Source organism: Schistocerca nitens, chromosome 2, assembly GCF_023898315.1.
Source record: "Schistocerca nitens isolate TAMUIC-IGC-003100 chromosome 2, iqSchNite1.1, whole genome shotgun sequence".
In the NCBI taxonomy this organism is placed as follows: domain Eukaryota; kingdom Metazoa; phylum Arthropoda; class Insecta; order Orthoptera; family Acrididae; genus Schistocerca; species Schistocerca nitens.
In genome coordinates, this window is record NC_064615.1 from 933909068 (window position 1) to 933929256 (window position 20189).

Below are 20189 nucleotides of genomic sequence, written 5' to 3' on the forward strand. Positions count from 1 at the left end.
CATCACAGACAGGAGCGCCTTCGATGGTGTACACGACGACGAAGCGGGGTGCACGAATGGCAAAACGTCATTTTTTCGGATGAATCCAGGTTCTGTTTACAGTATCATGATGGTCGTATCCGTGTTTGGCGACATCGCGGTGAACGTACATTGGGAACGTGTATTCGTCATCGCCATACTGGTGTATCACCCGGCATGATGGTATGGGGTGCCATTGGTTACACGTCTCGGTCACCTCTTGTTCGCATTGACGGCACTTTGAACAGTGGACGTTACATTTCAGATGTCATACGACCCGTGGCTCTACCCTTCATTGGATCCCTGCGAAACCCTACATTTCAGCAGGATAATGCACGACCACATGTTGCAGGTCCTGTACGGGCCTTTCTGGATACAGAAAATGTTCGACTGCTGCCCTGGCCAGCACATTCTCCAGATCTCTCACCAATTGAAAACGTCTGGTCAATGGTGGCCGAGCAACTGGCTCGTCACAATACGCCAGTCACTACTCTTGGTGAACTGTGGTATCGTGTTGAAGCTTCATGGGCAGCGGTACCTGTACACGCCATCCGAGCTGTGTTTGACTCAAAGCCCAGGCGTATCAAGGCCGTTATTACGGCCGGAGGTGGTTATTCTGAGTACTGATTTCTCAGGATCTATGCACCCATATTGCGTGAAAACGTAATCACATGTCAGTTGTAGTATAATATATTTGCCCAATGAATACCCGTTTATCATCTGCTTTTCTTCTTGGTGTAGCAATTTTAATGGCCAGTAGTGTATAAGGCATTAGTAGTCTTGACGGTAATGCATAGTTTCTTTGGTAACACGAGTAACAAATGGTTCAAATGGCTCTGAGCACTATGAGACTTAACAGCTGAGGTCATCAGTCCCCTAGAACTTAGAACTACTGAAACCTAACTAACCTAAGAACATCACACACATCCATGCTCGAGGCAGGATTCGAACTGCGACCGTTGTGGTCGTTCGGTTCCGGACTGAAGCGCCTAGAACCGCTTGGCCACTCCGGCCGGTCCACGAGTAACAAAATAAGGCATTTGCATTTCCTGGATGGAAACTGGTATAAGGTCACTCACTGTTCTGTTCTGTTATTGCATCTTTAGTACTTTGTTTAACCTCCGTTCTTCCAAATTCCCAAAAATTGTCTTTGAAATTGACGTAGTTAGGGTTCATAATTCTTGCAGTGAAACTGTTGCCTTCTCTACTCGTACCGCTGTTTTCAGTTCACATACGGCCACTTATTGCCTTCCATTGCGATAAACACCCCTTGCAAGTATTCTCCAAAGTTTTTCCACCCGGTTCAAATCCAAGCTACGTGCAGGCCAGGCAATCCATTGACATCTTTATCTTAAATCCATTTTTTGTTGTTGTGCAGAAACCTGGACAGACGTATATCTTGTTGAAACATTAGGTTTTCCTCCCTTACTTCCTGATACATTCTAATCCATTATGTCTCTAACATCTGAGTGTACATATTAGACTTCATTCTAGTGTTCGTCCAAGCAGTGCGTGATTTACCTTTAGGGCAGAATGCTGCCAAATCATAACACTTCCACCACAAAAAATTCTATTCTTTCCTATCAGCTGCTCTGTTCTCTGATCATGCCAATTATATTGAAATCCATTCGGACCATCTAAATTAAACTTCTTCTCATCACTGAAGATCACTTATCCCATTCTCAAGCCCATAACATATGATTTTCAGTAAACTCCATTCTTGCCTGTTTATGTTTGGGTGTTATAGCTGGTTTCTGCAGTCATTTCTTGAATACAAGATGTTTTCATTTGACAAAATTTCTCCTACACGTCTGGCAACTGTAAATCAGCAAGAAGTTGAGAAAAATAGTGGTTTATAGTTCTTGCTTTGTGCAAAAGTAATCGTTTCGATGCCTCAGATAATTTTCTACTTTGCCCATATTTTCCGTCCTATCCATATCGTGCGTGAATCTAACGATAATATAAATCAATGTACTTGAACGGTTCACCCCCTTGGCGATTTGACGATTTAAGTGTCCCATTTCCTTCCACACTCCGATATTTGCTTTTCATCAAATAATAGAAAAAGAAATTAAATTATCCCCTAATGTGCAATCGGACGAATTTAGTATTGTAAAAAGCATTAATCATAAACTTAGAGAGCACGATGCCTTAGTCACTAAGAGTGACAAAGGGAACACCACCGTCGTGGCGTATAAAAATGAATATATAGAAAAGACAGTAAAGTTTTTTGAGGAAAACGATATCACTGAGGTTACTGTAGATCCTACTGCTGAACTGCAAAATGAAATCCGGCGTACTTTAACTAATTCCGTCAGCCTGTTCAATAAGTTTCAAAAGAAAGAGCTTATAAACATGAACCCAAAACCACCCGTGCTCAGAAGCCAGTTTAAACTGCATAAACGAAATCACCCTATCCGCCCTATAGTGAATGGTATAGGTAGTCCACATCATACGCTTGCTAGGCGCCTCCATTTTAAAATTAAAGATGCTTTCACATTTGAAAATAACTTTTCCATAAAAAACAGTAAGGAATTAATTAACAATATTCAGTCTATACTTTGTATACCTGACACTAGACTGGTGTCCTTTGACATCGTCAGCCTTTACACAAATATCCCGGTCAATGAAACCATAGACCTTGTAAAAGAGAATCTTCTCAAGCATAAAAAGTTAAGTGAAACACAGATTGCGGAACTCATTAGTTTGCTTAAGGTCGTTTTAAAATACAATTATTTCACATTTAATGGGAAAATGTATGTACAGCCAGATGGTCTAGCAATGGGTAGCCCACTTGCCGGTATTCTAGCAGAGATTTTCATCAACGCCCTGGAAATAACGTTCTTCAATTCTAGTTCAGAATTACGCCAAAAAATCCGCTATTATGCACGTTATGTTGACGACATTTTCATTGCTTTTGATGGCACTGATTATGATTTAGAGCTTCTCTTTAACACTTTCAACGATTTACATGAAAAAATTTGCTTCACTAAAGAACTTCAAAATGATAAACGCGAACTAAATTTTCTAGATTTAACAATTTTTATACAAGATAATACCTTCCATTTCAATATCTTCCGCAAAGAAACATATTCAGATAATATTATTCCTGCTGACTCAACTCATCCAAAAGCTCATAAACTGGCATTTTTTCATTCCGCCATTCATCGAATGGTAACCACTCCTTTATCACCTGCGGCCCAAATAAAGGAATTGAATGTCATCAAAGCTATTGCAGTCAATAATGGGTACAACCAGAATATGATCGATTACCTGCTCAATAAGAAAAATTCCCAAAATTGCTCGACTTTGAGAAATAACCTCCCCACAGATACCATAGAAACTAAAAAAATTATTTCCATCCCCTTCTTGGGTAACATATCTTATAGGATCAAACGTCTTCTAAATAAAAAATATAACTGTAACGTCTCTTTCTCTACAAATAACAGTTTAAAAAGAAATCTTGTACAGTCAGTAGAGATTGCCAGGGATTGGTTTTCTAATTCAGGTATTTACAAACTAACCTGTAATAACTGCCCCTCATATTACATTGGTAAAACAGGCAGAGCTGTGAAAACACGATATAAAGAGCATCTATTAGGTAAAAAAGGAATGAATATTCGCAACTCTACTTTTGCTGAACACCTCTTGATAGCCGGCCATACGCCTAAACAGTTAGAAGACACGGTTATCCTACACAGACAAGTCAAAGGACGGAGACTAGATCTGTGGGAAGAGTTATTTATTTTTAAACATCTTGAGCTCAAAGACGGCAATATACTGGATGATCAGCTGAACCTTGCCTGTAGACAATTTTTCGAAGGCTTTAAACCCGTACTGTTTAATATATAACATAAATGCTAGTAACCTCAGTACTCTATTTCCTCAGGAAGCTATAATGCACTTTCTTATCTTTTAGCTCACTGCCTGTTATATAATATATTTTTCTAACGATGTATGGCTGCCACTATAGGGGCCTTCATGTAATAATTTTTTCTCATTCTAACATATGTATTAACTGGATTGTAGCCCAGGTTTCATTATTATGACTTAAGAGCCATTACGATTTTCTTAAATTTTACTTATATACATCCTACGTGCTTCACTATTATGGTAATATAACCTTTATATTCTGGCTGTATATGCCACTACATATTACTCACGGCGAAAGCGCCACCTGCCTTTTTTGACAAATGTTCTACGTATTGCTCCTATAACTCCCAGAATGTCACAACGGGAGTGGTAAATGATTTTATTTATTTTTGTAACTCTATCTAAGGATGCATTTAATATTGATACTTCACATGTTACTTCAGTACGCCAATCGGCAAATAGTTTGCGACCTGAGCGCCACCTGCCCTGGCCGCAGTGCTACTACGCTGGCCGATTTTACTCAGTCGCCCATGCGCTCTTCAACTACTATGTTCTTAAGTTTTATATGTCTGACAAACCCTGTTCTCAGGGCTATGTTTTATTTGGATTAACTGAGTTATGTAAATGTTTGCAAAAACGACTAGGATACTTCACTCCATGTTAATGTAATACTGTAAGTATCAGCAATCCTTCTCACATGTTGTAATACAAGATTCTCCTTATATATGTTATACTTTATTCTTGACTCATGTATCTTACCTTGAATATAAATTATGATGTTCATTGTCCCCAGGCCGTCTTCTGAAGAAGATAGATTTATATCTATTGAAACCTAGGTAAAGATTACTTTATCCTTTGCAACTGGTCGGCTGTTTTTTAATCTTTTGACGTGGAACCGTTGCTGTAGCGCAGCTATGTTTAAAATACTCAAATGATAACTGTTTTCCGCTATGTCACATTCGTGGTTTATGTTCACAATAGGCACTGTCACTAATGGTGTCTATTTTCTATTTGCTGGAAAGGCACGCACACACAAACATAACACAGAGCCGACGCCTTTATACCAAGTTCCAGCCTCTACCACTTGAATCGTTGATGTCTTGTTATATACTGTATTACTTACATCAAATGCGGATGCATCCAAACATTGGCGTACATAGAATAGGTACAATATATATTGAACTGGAGTTCAATATACATGGTACCTAATCTATGTCCAGATGTCTTTATTCGTTTTTCGCATAGGGGTCTGAAGATAAAAACTAATGAAGCGTCGAAATTAATTAAACGACAAAAATGTTTAGGAAGAATTACGGCTATTGTTTTCCTTTTTCTACGAATCATTGACCAGACGCAGTCCCGCATCCATATCTATGTGATTGAGATGATGATCTAAACATTGGTGCGCATACTCGTAGAATAAATACCACGCATATTGAACTGGACTTCATATATACGGTACCTATTTTATGTGCGGATGTCTCCATTCGTTTTCCGCATAGGGGCCTGAAGGTGACGCTAATGAAGCGTCGAAACTCGTTCCATAAATTAAAAAAATTGAGGAAGAATTACGACGGTTAGGATCCTTTTTCTACGAAATATATATTTGTCTTTATTTTCCTGTCTAGCCTAGGTTGAGTGGTCGGTTCAAAAGTGATAGTGTGAAAATCGGTTTCAGCCAACTACGGTGCAGAAGGTGATAAACGTGTGCATTCAGCTGTTGTGAGACATGCTCTTTTGAGTTTTCAAAGTTTAAAGTTGAAATAAAAGTAATTATTCTGCTGGTATTCTCTGTTATGGAAATGAGCAGATGACACCGTTGCCCGGGAGGCCCCACCGGGAAGTTCGGCCGTCAAGTGCAACTCTTATTTCAGTCGACGCCACATTGGGCGACTTGCGCGCCGTTGATGAGGATGAAATGATGATGAGGACAACACAACACCCAGTCTACGAGAAAATTTCCAACCCGGCCGGGAATCAAAGCCGGGCCCGCTTGCAAGGGAAGCGAGCATGCTACTGCCCAGCTAAGCAGGCGGATCTTCCCTGTCATACGTACATGCCGAAAGGAATAGACTAGATACGGAATATGAATATGTATTTTGATATAAAGGAACACATCTTATTAATTAAAAGCTATTGTGAATAAACTGGTCAACGGAAAGTGTGGACAGAGGACGTTAAGTCGCTGACTATTAAGAGGTGAACATGTTTACCTTTCAGCTATGAGCTGAAGCAATTTGCCAGAATTTTGTCAACGTCTTTTACCTAAATAAAATGAATGAAATAGTAATAAATGGGCCTGATAGACGCCGTTGAAAGGTAAATGTTCAAAAAATTATCATCACAAAGGATAAGGCTGGAGAATTCACGTGTTTGTACATATAATTGCTCCAAAATAAAAATAAAAATATCACGGGCGATTACGTAGCTTGACATTACATCATTGGAAATTTTCTTGAGATTAAATCTCACAGATAAAATATGAAGATCACTGAACACTAGTGAGACTAAAATCTTTCATCCAAATAAGAGAAAGTAGACTAGAGAGACATTAACTGGGATAAAGTGTGAAGATCATTGAACCCTAGATAGACTAAAATCTTTCATCCAAATAAGAAGTAGACCAGAGAGACATTAACTGTAATAGAGTGTGTGGCAAAGGTTTATAAATGAACTCTCTAACACAAGATCTAGGCGCACACAGAGGAACGGTACAAAGTGGATTAAATCCAGGAGTGTCTGTCTCACATTGGTCGGCTCCCTGATGTCCTCAACGGCGGACCGGGTGTAATAGCTAGTGATTCATTGCTTCAATGGCTGGGAAGGCGGAAGAAAGCTGCCAGTCATCGAAGGTTCTCTGCTGTTGGAACCAGATTCTGTCACTGCCAAGGATCGTGTGATTGCCGACGTGCAGCGGTATTCCCATGTAAAAGGAATTCACGCACAGGAGCTTCCATTGGACCGAACGACCACTGTCCAAATGCACGAAACCAAGGCCTGCGGCGGTTGGGGAGTTGCGACGGAAGCAGGACTGTGCAGTCTGGGAGCTCCTAGCGACAAGCCGGCAAGAAGCGTTACGTGTGAGATCGCTATTTTTGTTGCAGGGCAGGCTGTAAAAAAATCCGTATGCTACCTTCGAGACTGTAAAAATTGCCTTATACACAGTCAGCCTAAAACTCATTCGACTGGATCACTGCATCCAGAGGATACACGACCGTCGAAATAAACTAATAATTTTAAACTTTGTATCCTGTGTAAGACGTCGTGGTCTCCTGACCTTCATTGCTTACATATTCCGCCCTCACAATAATATTCCGCACATCAAGACACTTCATTCGAACCCGAACTCGATAAGATAAAGTCAATGTCGTATGAATTCATGTAAACGATATGCAAATAACAAGTGCGCACCGGGGTTGAAATACTCGAGGCTGGTGTACACACATACATTCCAGACACGACGGTCACAGGAGCTTTTAGTTCGAGAGAGGCAGACCACACACCGGGAGGCCGGTCCCTTCAGAGTCAACCTCGGCCGCTCGTGGAGCAGACTGCGTGTGCACGAGTGAAAGGGGGAACGACCCCGTGTTCGGCTTAAAAGCAAATTCCGCTACATTGTGTGGGAGCATCCAACCTACACATTCTTTACACATAGCACGCAGTTTCAGAGATTTTCACAGGGAGACAGCAAACGCCAAACGCCGATACTACAGATTTCCGGATTGGTCGCCTTAAACGAAACGTCATTCTCCCGTTTTAGAAGAGCAATGCTGATTAGCAGACGATATTTCTGACGCCTTGAGCTGAAGGAGTAATGGAAGAGACCGAAAGATATACCCCTTCACGTCTGGCGTGGAGAGGCACCGTTCCGTTGTCGCTCTTGGAGCGAGGAGCAAGTCTCTCCTCAGTACTTCACTGAGAGAGCACCTCTGTCGAGAGCGAATCGAAGTGCGACTGTATATTGAGTCCTTGCGATTAAGCGTTGTTCACTGTGTTGGCCGACACACTTATTGTGCGGTGTGAACGGACAGAATTATAGTTACACGCCTGCGAGCGAATTTTTGAGTGGCTCAAATGGTTCAAATGGCTCTGAGCACTATGGGACTTAACTGCTGTGGTCATCAGTTCCGTAGAACTTAGAACTACTTAAACCTAACTAACCTAAGGACATCACACACATCCATGCCCGAGGCAGGATTCGAACGTGCGACCGTAGCGGTCACGCGGTTCCAGACTGTAGCGCCTAGAACCGCACGGCCACTCCGGCCGGCTTTTGAGTGGCATCGCGGTGGACTGGTTATCGGACCGGTGTACCACGCCAATAGTTAGACTAGGGGCGAATAGGAATCCTTGACTTCATCAAGGCGTAGGGAGAGTTTGATTGGCGAAGGTCAATTCAGTTAGAACGAGAGTTATCTTATTTGTCAGCAGCGAGCGGCGCAGACAGCAGTCATCGCAGCTTACGGTATTGTGCGCTACAGCTATTGCGAACCCCATATTTCCTCCACAACAGTACACTTCACTGCATTTCACACGTGACAGCCTCGACCGTACCTAGCAACATTCTAAAGGATAATTATTCAAGCTGAGTAGGCGCGTCTCTCAGCCATTCTGCCAAGTCAATAACAATCTTAAACTTTGTATAGAAATTTCATTAGCGAATCCTATCCTTGAGAGGTTACTTCACATTCCAAAAAGAACCAGGATGTAACTTGTTCAATTCATAACTAAAAGTGCCATTGTGATTTCTCAGAATTTTTGTAAAATAAATAATAATTTTCGTTAGTTTCATGGTTTTCTTACACTAACTAGCACTACTCCAGTACCCAAGTATCCCACTAGTTACGTAAGAAATTTTGTGAATTTTTGTGTCATTTCCTTACAGCGGACGACTCCAGAAGATATTTATTGCTGAAAGATTTTCAGGCATTTCTCTTTAGAACGTTAGGAGCGGCTGTCTGACTTCTGTAGTAGTGTGGGGGTGGAAATTGCATCTTGCAGGAGCCACAGGGTAAAGGGTACGACTGGATGGGCTGACGAAAATCAATTCAGGGAAAGAGACGGAACAACACCTTCTTCTGGAAAGGAAGGGATAGAAACGAAACTTGTACAGATGGAGTTGCTTTTCCCATAAACCATGAAATCGTTGATCTTGTTGATGAAGTTCGTTCTGGAATAAGTGAAAGGCTCATTACCTGTCGCTTTAGACTCATTAATAGTGAGCTAACGTAGTCAGCGCCTATGCTCCAACGCTTACATCCGACGACGATCAAAAGAAGCAACTTTATTCTCAACTAGACAAACTTAAACGAATATACCCCAGTCGGATAAAACCCTACTGTTAGAGGGTATGGGTGCCGGGGTTGATGGGGACAGTACGTTGTGGCTTGGTACCATTGGGGAAGATGGAGTAGATAAGAATAGTTCCAAAGGAATTCTCCTGACATCTAAATGCTTGGGAGATGATCTTGTCATTAAAGACACTTTCTACCGTCATAAAGACATGCTCGAAACAACTTTGCACCACTGCCATCTAACAGATTATGTGACTGTTCGCACAGCGACCAGCGTGATATACTGATCACAAGATCCTTAACTAGTGCTGATAGATGTTGGACTGGTAATAGGCTGACACTGATGGTATTGTCCCTGCACATCCCTGGAAAACGAAGTAGTCAGAGGAAATGAAAAAGAAAAAAACCACTGAACGGCTCAGAGACAGCCAAGTACTAACACAGTCTCGTCAAATACTCCACGAAAAACATCCAGGTGAATGTTTTACGAATATTGCACCAAAAATACCGAGGGCCAAGTCAGTAGTTCTCTCAGCTTCTAAAGAGACAATTGGCTACATTCAGAGAAGGCGTCAGGACTGGTTTGATGAAAAAGACCTCGAAATGCAAAGTCTCATAAATCGAAAGAGGCAAGCTGGTAGCATCGTCGTGCAGAACGTCCCCAATACAACCATCAAGAAACAACAGTTCCTAGCGGCCAAATCTGAAGTGAAGAATAAATTATGGAAAACGAAATCACTTGAAATGCAGAATCTAGCAGACACTAGTAATAATCGTGAATTTTTCAGAGCCACCAGAAGTAAAACCTGAGTCTGAAAGTTAGGTGAACTGTACCAGAAAATGAAGGAAACATGAATTATGAACAAAATGCGTTTCACTGTATGAACACTGAACAAATTCTCAACTGCCAAGATGGTTAAAATCATTTATTGATATAGATGACTGGTTTCGACAATTGTTGCCATCTTCGGATGTATGTCGTTATCATTGTATAATTTCCTCCATCAGTACAGTATACGAAACCGGTAATGTATATGAATAAATTATTTTAGCGGTCTTGGCAGCTGAAAATTCAGTGTTCGTATACTACAGCTCGCCTCCACGCCCACCGGTTCTGTAGAAGTGCTCGGGTATCCGCATCATTGCAGGAGACGAGGCCCGGTGCTACTAATACGAATCGGTGACTAGGCGACAGTCAGTGGCACGGTGTTCATCGTCTTCCCTGCCTCCCTCGGGTACAAATTCATGCTGTCTTCCTGTCGAAAAAGGCGATCAACATCGTCTTAATCTCGAATTATGTCAGCTGAATTTTTTTGGGAGGCGGGGAAGTTGCCACTAAATGTCGCTTGGTCTCCGGATCGTACTGGAAGTGTCAGGTCTCATCTCCCGTGGAGTTGCGGAATCCAGCAACGCCTCACCATGGTGCTCCGAGTGATTCCACAAAAAGCGGTTGCCGACATTTTCTAACAGCTTTGCAACCGATATCGGAAGTGTGTTATAACTAATGATGATCACTTTGAAGGCCACCAAAGGTATTTCGTTTAACTTTTTATTTTCTGAGACCATTCACTTAAATTTCCGGTGCACCTTGTACTTACTGTCTGACAACCCAAGGCTTACATCCCTTACGTTCCAAAGATGGCACTAGACTTCTCAAAGACAGTTGCTCCATCAACTCCCTTTGGAAGTAATGTTTTCAATAACTTCTACACAGGGACATGTACGTCGAAGAAAATATATGCAACATAAAGGCTCAAGTGCCCACTCAGTATCAACTCGATGATGTTCCATCTCTCCACGGAGAGGGTGGGCTATCCATCAGCTATGGAATAATAAAGCAGTTGGTATGGACGGGATCCCTATAGAATTCTCTAACAAGGGAACCTCCCCATCACACACCCCTCAGATTTAGTTATAAGTTGGCACAGTGGATAAGCCTTGATAAACTGAACACAGATCAATTGAGAAAACAGGAAGAAGTTGTGTGGAACTGTGAAAAAATAAGCAAAATATACAAACTGAGTAGCCCATGGGCGACATAGGCAATATCATGGAGACAATTAGCACACGAGCGCCGTGGTCTCGTGGTAGCGTGAGGAGCTTCAGAAGGAAAGGTTCTTGGTTCAAGTCTCCCCAACAAGTGAAAATTTTACTTTCTTTATTTTTGCATAGTTATTATCTGTCCGTTCGTTCATTGACGTCTCTGTTCACTGTAATAAGTTTAGTGTCTGTGTTTTGCGACCGCATCGCAAAACCGTGCGATTAGTAGACGAAAGGACGTGCCTCTCCAATGGGAACCGAAAACATTTGATCGCAAGGTCATAGGTCAACCGATTCCTCCACAGGAAAACACATCTGATATATTCTATACGGCACTGGTGACGGCATATGCGTCACATGACAGGAATATGTTGTCGACCCACCTAACTTGTACACTTGGCGAATGGGTAAAAAGATTCTTCTACCTTGCCCGATTTAGGTTTTCTTGTGAATGTGATAATCACTCCCAAAAAAGTGATGAAAACATAAGAGTTTGTCACATAAACTGAAAATAAAAAATTAAACTTTTCACTCGATGGAAGATTTGAACCAAGGACCTTTCGTTCAGCAGCTGCTCACATTACCACGAGACCACGGCGCTCACGCGTTTCCGGCGTCCTTGATGTTGCATATCTTGCCACGAACTACTCAGTTTGTGTTTTTGGTTATTTTTTCACAGTTCCACACAACTTCTTCCTGTTTTCTCAATTGATCTGTGTTCAGTTTTTCAAGGCCTATCCACTGTGTCAACTTATAACTAAATCTGAGGGGGGTGCGATGGGGAGGTTCCCCTGTAAGAAAGAAGGCCCCAAGCTTACTCAGTATATGTGTACATTTGTTTATATCCAAGATATGGGATACAGCAACTATTTGGACTGACCTACGAGATGCTTCGATCGTAACCATGTCCAAAAAGAGGGATAAAGCGGACTGTTGCAACTGCAGCGGAATATCTCTATTTTCGCCTGCTGGGAAGATAAAAAAAATGGTTCAAATGGCTCTGAGCACTATGGGACTTAACATCTCAGGTCATCAGTCCCCTAGAACTTAGAACTACTTAAATCTAACTAAGCTAAGGACATCACACACATCAATGCCCGAGGCAGGATTCGAACCTGCGACCGTAGTGGTCGCGCGGTTCCAGACACTGGGAAGATCCTTGCCAGTATTCAATAAAAGGTGATTCAGCTATCCTACTTATGTCGTTTTATGCAACCGACAACGTTATACTGGCGTACAAAAACAAAGCGTGAAATTTTCATATTCCCTCGCTCGCTACGCGCGAGCAATAAGTCCTACAGAACAAATGAACAGGACCTTTTTGCAGAAAATTTAATGTAGCTAGATTCTGTGCTAGGATACGTTTTGCCGGAGGCCACGGTTTTCGACTTACTCAAGAAAAACGTACAAAAGTGACCAAACACACGTCCACCCCCGCACTCATCCCTCACCAGTCATGATTTCTAGTATACAGGGTGATTAAAAAAGAATACCACAACTTTAGGAATTTAAAACTCTGCAACGACAAAAGGCAGAGCTAAGCACTATCTGTCGGCGAATTAAGGGAGCTATAAAGTTTCATTTAGTTGTACATTTGTTCTCTTGAGGCGCTGTTGACTAGGCGTCTGCGTCAGTTGATGCTAAGATGGCGACCGCTCAACAGAAAGCTTTTTGTGTTATTGAGTACGGCAGAAGTGAATCGACGACAGTTGTTCAGCGTGCATTTCGAACGAAGTATGGTATTAAACCTCCTGATAGGTGGTGTATTAAACGTTGGTATAAACAGTTTACAGAGACTGGGTGTTTGTGCAAAGGGAAAAGTTCTGGACGGCCGAGAACGAGTGATGAAAATGTAGCACGCATCCAGCAAGCATTTGTTCGCAGCCCAGGAAAATCGACTCGCAGAGCTAGCAGAGAGCTGCAAATTCCACACATTGGCACTTATCTGTCCGTAACTACCTGAACGTCAACTACCCGAGGCGATGGATCGGCCGACAGGCAGCCCGTGACAGAGCACTTCGTCACTGGCCTCCAAGAAGCCCTGATCTTACACCCTGCGATTTTTTCTTATGGGGGTATGTTAAGGATATGGTGTTTCGGCCACCTCTCCCAGCCACCATTGATGATTTGAAACGAGAAATAACAGCAGCTATCCAAACTGTTACGCCTGATATGCTACAGAGAGTGTGGAACAAGTTGGAGTATCGGGTTGATATTGCTCGTGTGTCTGGAGGGGGCCATATTGAACATCTCTGAACTTGTTTTTGAGTGAAAAAAAAAACCTTTTTAAATACTCTTTGTAATGATGTATAACAGAAGGTTATATTATGTTTCTTTCATTAAATACACATTTTTAAAGTTGTGGTATTCTTTTTGAATCACCCTGTATTGTTCGTGGCACTCCGTCCAACCAATGTACAAAAACTTACGATTGCATGAACTATTCCCGATATTTGACCTCTTTTAGTCTGTGTCGACTGGGCTATTACGCCACCGGCATAGCCGGCTATTTTGTTAACACCATTAATTTAAACGTGTCCGTGAGGACAGTGAAAGGAAAGCGACATTTGTAAACGTTCCTTCAAAACTAATCACGTTGACAATTCGAAAAAAACTTAACTCTAACAAGTACAGTACACTGAGGTGACAAAAATCATGGGATAGCGATATGCACATATACAAATGGTGGTGGGTCTAAAAGGACAGTGCCCTGGTGGAGCTGTCGTTTGTAGTCAGGCGATTCACGTGAAAAAGTTTCTGATGTGATTATTACCGCACGATGGGTATTAATAGACTTTAAACGGGGAATTGTAACTCGAACTCGACGCGTGGGAATTTCATTTCATAAATCATTAGGGAATTCAATATTCCAAGATCCACAGTGTGAAGAGTGTGCCGAGAATACCAAACTTCAGGCATTACGTCTCACCACGAACAGCGCAATGGCCGACATCCTTCATTTATCGACAAAGAACAGCGGCGTTTGCGTAGTGTTGTCCGTGCTAATAGACAACAAACATTGCGTGAAATAACCGTAGAAATCAATGTGGGACGTACGATGATACGACGAACGTATCCGTCAGGCAGTCCGGCGAAATGTGGCGTTCATGGGCTAAGGCAGCAGAAGACCGACGCGGGTGGCTTTGCTAACAGCACATCGCATGCAGAGCCTCTCTTGAGCTCGTCACCGTTTCCGTTGGACCCTAGACGATTGGAAAACCACGGCCTGATCAGATGAGACCAGATTTCAGTTGGTAAGACCTGATGGTAGGATTAGAGCGTGTCGCAGACCACACAAAGCCATGGACCACGGTTGTCAACAAAGCACTGCGCAAGATGGCGATGGCTCCATAATGGTGTGGGCTGCGTTTTCATTTAAAGGACTTTGTCCTCTGGTCTAACTGAACCAATCATTGACTAGGTATGGTTATCTTCGGCTGAGACCATTTGCAGCCATTCATGGACTTCAAGTTCCCAAACATCGATCACATTTTTATGGATGACAGTGAGCCATATCACCGGGCCACAATTATTCGCGATTGGTTTGAGCAATATTCTGGACAGTTCGAGCGAATGATTTGGATACCCAGATCCACCGACATGAATTCCATCGAACATTTATGGGACATAACAGAGAAGACAGTTCGTGCGCAAACCTGCACAGCCAATACTTTCATAAATACGGACGGCTATAGAGGCCGAATGGCTCAGTATTTCTGCAGGGAACTTCCAACGACTTGTCGAGTCCATCCTTCGGCGAGCTGCTGCACTACGTCAGGTTAAAGGAGATCTGACACGATAGTAGGATGTATCCCACGACTTTTATCACCTTCAGTGCCTGCAGGAAGCGGCCACTTGGATAGCGCAGTAAATATGTGCACGTAGAGACTTTTTCGGTTACAGAAAGCCTCTTTGGGATCATAATAGATGAAATGCATGCCAAATTCGAAATTACAACTGCTACGATGTTCTCAGAGAATGCTCGTCCTCGCAGATCGGTTATAGAAAAGGTTGTGGAAATGGAAATGAAGTTCCATGCTTCTTTACAGAGCGTAGGGGAACGATGCGGGAGATCCGTACCGCCTTACTAGGCAAGGTCCTAGTGGAGGTGGTTTGCCATTGCCTTCCTCCGACGGTGATGAGAATGAATGATGATGATGAAGACGACACAACAACACCCAGTCATCTCGAGGCAGAAAAAATCTCTGACCCCGCCGGGAATCGAAGCCGGGACCCCGTGCTCGGGAAGCGAGAACGCTACCGCGAGACAACGAGCAGCGGACTTGCCGTGGTATTAATGAACTGCAGGAGCATCCAAGGAATGCTCCAAGAATTTGTATTGCTTATTGAAGGACAATGTTAGGAAAACAACGTTGATTCAAGTGAATAGCAATGAAATCCTAAGTTAAGATTGGAGTATTTATCGTAAGGATAGGTTAGTCGACAGTGGTGGCGGCGTATTTATTGCAGAAAAAGAACTCGATAATATCTAGCGACGTTATAACGGATTCCGAATGTGAATTAATCTTGGTCAAGGTAAGCATCAAATGTCGGTCAAAAATAGTAATCGGATGCTTTTATAAACCGCCTGGGTCAGAAACTGTACTGGTAGAACGCTTCAGAAAGACAAATGTTGATGGTGTTAGGACAGCAACCAGTCACATATTTACTTTCAGTTCCTTCATTCAAAGGGTACTGTTAACTGGTTTCGAATCGTTGTGATTCATCTTCAGACGGTTTACATGCTTTCCTTATGAAATGTGGTATGTTTTTTACAGATTAATTGTCCTAAAATATAATTATACATGTCATAAGGAAAGCATGTAAACCGCCTGAAGATGAATCACAACGATTCGAAACCAGTAACGGTACCCTTTGAATAAGGGAACTGAAAGTAAATTTGCGGCTGGTTGCTGTCCTAACACCATCAACATTTGTCTTCAAATAACAGCCACGGACTCCAACCATGTCATCATATGACAAAATTGCTTCAGAGAGAACTTGCAGAATATCGTTAAAATTATCCTGGTCATGCTATTGTAACGGTGGGTGACTTCAGCTTGCCAAGTATAGATTGGGAAAGTCAAACTATCAAAACTGGCGCGAGAGACAGGGAATGAGGTGACGATATTCTGAATGTATTATCCGAAAATTACTTCGAGCAGATAGCTAGAGAACCAACTCATGAAAGTAACGTCTTTGACCTCCTAGCAACAAACATATCTCAATTTACCGAAACAGTTAACAAAGACGAAGATATCAGTGATCATAAGGCTGTGGTAATAGCTACTATGACTACGGGCTTTACAATGGATGTTAGGACAAGACGATATTTTTGATTAGCAAGAGTGATAATATACAAATTACAGAGTATCTGAGTAGTCAGCGTCAAATATTCAGTGATAAGCAAGAAGATGTGGAGCACAAATGGAAAAAAAGTCCAAAAGCATCGTTCAATATGCCATGGACAACTATGCTCTGAGCAACGTCTTGAGGTATGGGAAAGATTAACCGTGGTTTAATAGCTGTGGTAGAAAACTGCTACATAAACAAAGAGAGCTTCATCGCAGACTCAAGTCAAAAGCCGAAAGAAGGGAATAAGGAGAACAACGAGAGAAACGTTCAAAGACTCCGAAAGTAAAATTTTGTCAACCGATCTGAGTAAAAACGCTAAGTGGTTTTTCTCTTATGTAAAGTCAGTAAGCGGTTCAAAATCCTCTATTCATTCGCACAGTGACCATATTGACACTTGGAACGGAAGATAACAGAGTGAAGGTCGAAATGCTGAATTCGGTCTTTCTAAACTGTTTCACCGCAGAAGATAGTAACACGGTTGATCCTTTCATCGTAGTATGAATGCCGAAATAGCAGCTACGAGATCTGTTGAAAAAATTTCGGAATTTTGTCCACAAAATTTTTCTGCGCTTACCGTTCACTTATTGTGCATGGTCTCCGAAACACACTCCTCCACAATTGATACGCCGCTCCCAAAGCCGTTTCTTCCCCCTCCGGAAGCAGTCTTGGTACGTCTCTCGCTGGATCACGCGAAGTGCTGTCTGCGAATTTTATCTCGTCTACCGTTACAAATCTTCGTCCTTTCGACGGGGTTTTTCAACTTTGGAGGTAAAAAAATGTCCGCAGGGCGCCGGTCTTGATAGTATGGAGGATGAGACAGCCTAGTGATTTCGCTTTTTGTGCAACAGTCACGCACCAACTAGGATGAAGCTGCGGGTGCGCTATCGCGACGCAAGAGCCATGAATTGTCTCGCCACATTTCAGTCCGTTTGCTTCTCAAATTTTCTCGGAGGTGTCGCAACACGTCCCGGTAGTATCATCTATTAACAGTTTGTCCCTTTTTGTTTTGGAGAACAGAACCTTTCCCGACCCATTGTGAAGACTGAACCTTGGTCTCGACGTCATACCGGAGACCGACGTCTCATCACCAGTTATGATTGTCTTAAGGAACTTCTCGTTCTCATTTGAACGATCCAAAATCTCTTCATAGATTGCGAGGTGAAGGTCTTTCTGGTTTTGACTCATGAGCCTTAGGACGAACTTCGCGGCAACACGATGCATTCCAACATGCTGTGCCGGGATGTCATGACATGATCCAACTGAAATGTTACATTCTTCTGCACTCTCTGGGACAGTCAGCATTAGATTGGCACGATCAGTTTCGTTGACGTTCCTGATATGAGCGTTGCCGGTAGACGTCGAAGGGCGTCCTGAACGCGGGTCATCTTTAACTTCCATCCGGCCACTTTTAAGCCGTGTGAACCATTCCTAACACCGAGTACGACTTAGGCACTCATCACCGTAGGGTTCCTGCATTATTTGGTGTGTCTCTTTAAACCTTTTCTTGAGTTTCACGCAAAATTTATTGCACGCACGTTGCTCGTCTAACTCTGCCATCTCGAAATTCGCAAACTGTGTGACACAACGTTCTACGTAATACAGCTCTGAACAATAACTAACAAACATACAAAAACGAGACTTCAAGCAGTTACACATTAAACAGAGGCACGTGTAGGGATGCCAACCGCATTTCGCTCAAACCTACTATCGGCTTGAAATTACAAATGTTCCGGAATTTTCTGGACAGACCTCGTATTGAGATAACCGAGCGCAGAATAGAAGAGCGAGTATAATCGCTTATTATTGGAAAGGCATCAGAACCAGATGAGGTACCTATAAGATTCTACAAAGATTAAGCGAAATAACTTTCTCCCCTTTCGTCAGCCGTTCACTGTAGATTGCTGGAGAAACGAACGATCATAGGTGAGATATAGAAAATTATAGGCGTATGGGGTGCGACAATAAAGTAATGAGACCGATTTTCTTTGCAAGATGTGGCAACCCTGCAGAGTTCCGTAGGCACAATATCTTTGACCTTGTACTATAAGCTGCTTCTAGTCCAAGCGGCACATCGATGCAACTGCTCAGTCGTGAGTTGTGCTGTAATGATTTAATACGTGTGTGTGTCTCTCGTCACGGAAATGGAACAGCATAATATTGCGCAACGGTATGCCATTTCTTTTTGCATTAAATTGGGTGAAAACGCGACGACAACTTACGCTAAGCTTCAGAATGCTTTTGGAGAGGAAGTTATGTCAAGAGCTCGAGTTTTTCGTTGACATAAAATGTTTAGTGAAGGCAGAACGAATGTTGAAGATGAAGACCGCAGTGGACGATCATCAACCTCACAGACAGATGTCAACTTGGCCAGGGTGCGTGAACTCGTACGATCTGATCGAATATTATCTGTGAAAATGATTGCAGAAGAATTGAACGTCAATCGAGAAACGGTTCGTCTAATAATAACTGAAGATCTTGGTATGAGAAAGATATGTGCAAAAATGACCCCCAAAAACCTCACACCACAACAGCGAGAAACACGGAAAAATGTGGCAGCCGATCCGTTAGAGCAAACGGAAATCAATCCAGAATTGTTGAGCCGTGTTGTCACTGGTGATGAAAGTTGGTTTTTTCAGTACGATCCAGAGACAAAACGCCAAAGTTCGCAATGGTGCTCAAAGGGATCACCCAGACAAAAAAAGCTCGCATGTCAAAGTCAAAAGTGAAATGCATTCTTGTGTGCTTCTTTGATTGCAAGGGAATTGTTCAGAAAGAGTGGGCGCCTCCTGGACAAACAGTTAACCAATATTACTACAAAGAAATTTCAGAAAGACTTTGTAAAAGAGTTCTTCGTGTCAGTGCCAACATTGCTGGTAATTGGATTCTGCATCACGATAATGCACCATCCCATACTGCCCTGTAAGTACAGCAATTTTTAACCTAAAAACAAATTTCAGTACTACCACAGCCACCTTATTCACCAGATATCGCTCCGTGCGACTTTTTTCTATTTCCAAGAGTCAAAACGGCGGTCAAGGGACACCATTTTCAAAAAACACAAGATGTCCAAAAAGGTGTGACGAGGGCCTTGGAGGATATTAGAGAAGATGAGTTTCAGAAATGTTACCATGAATAGCAGAAGCGCTGGAAAAAATGTGTGCAGTCAGAAGGGAACTACTTTGAAGGAGACAACACTAAACTTGACTAAAAAGGTAACTAACATTTTTTTCACATCAGGCTCATTATTGTCGCACCTCGTATATCATGGATGTCAATCTGTTGTAGAATTATGGAACATTTTTTGTGCTCCTTATTATGACGTTTCCGGAGAACGAAAATCTCCTCTAGAAAAATCAACGTGCATTCCGCAAACAGAGGTCTTGCGAAACTCAGCTCGCTCTGTGTCTGCATGAACTCCCTAGCGCTTCAGACAACGGCGCTGAGGTTGATGCTGTTTTCCTTGACTTCAGGAAGGCATTTGAAACTGTGCCGCACTGCAGTTTTGTGAAAAAGATACGAGCTTACCGAGTATCGGACCAGATTTGCGACTGGATTCAGGACTTCCATAGAGATAGAACTCAACACTTTGCTCTTAACGGAACAAAATCG